The following is an 893-nucleotide window of genomic DNA, read 5'->3' on the forward strand; positions in this document are numbered from 1 at the left end:
CTGTAGCTAAAGTGGTAGTGCGCTCAACTTGAACTGAAGAGCTGAGGGACAGTGCCCAGGATCAGAATTCAAGCCACACAACCAACAAAAAAGTGAAATATGACTTTAAATTTCCCCAAAAGGAAGGACAAGATCAATAATCTTCCCAAGCAAAAAAATTAATTCCAAAATGATTCAGTGCACCTACTTTTGCTGAGTTATGTTATGGATTCTTTGCTGGACATATTCTCTAAAAACAAATATTTTAGGGATACAGGTGGACCCATTTCAATAATGAGATGTACAAGTCATTATGTCAAAAAACGAATTTTACAACTTTGGTGGGGGGGGGGAGAATGGGGTGAGGGAAGAGGGGGAGTATGGGAATGGATGGGAAGGGGAAACAAAGAAGAGGCAACAATGCTTGATAAGAAATGTGCTCGTTATCTTGCCCGTGTAATTGTAACTCCTCTGTACGGTATTCTCACAATAAAAAAAAAGAAAAAATGTCAAATATTAGGTTTACAATAAACATCTAATATTTCTTCTTTGAAAAGAGATGTCTATACAGTTGATGTCACTTAGCATTACTCCTATGTGGAACACGAAGTATGAGGCCACTCCCTTTCTAAATCATGCTTGCTAATCACGCAACTTTGTAGACAGTAGTATGGAAGCATAATTCTGTTTCCAATGCAAATCAGATATAAGAGCGTGGACTTAATTGGAAAAAAAAAGTCCATCCTGAGAGAGCAGGGATTATATTAGCCATGAACTGGTGGATAAGAACACATTTATTTTCTTTCCTTTACTTATATATTTTTTGTTGGTGGTGGTCTTGGCACTTGAACACAGGGCTCGGAGCTGTCCCTCTGCTATTCAGCTCAAGGCTAATGCTCTATACTTGAGCCAGA

Source organism: Dipodomys spectabilis, unplaced genomic scaffold, assembly GCF_019054845.1.
Source record: "Dipodomys spectabilis isolate Male_0828 unplaced genomic scaffold, ASM1905484v1 ptg000284l, whole genome shotgun sequence".
Taxonomy (NCBI): Eukaryota; Metazoa; Chordata; class Mammalia; order Rodentia; family Heteromyidae; genus Dipodomys; species Dipodomys spectabilis.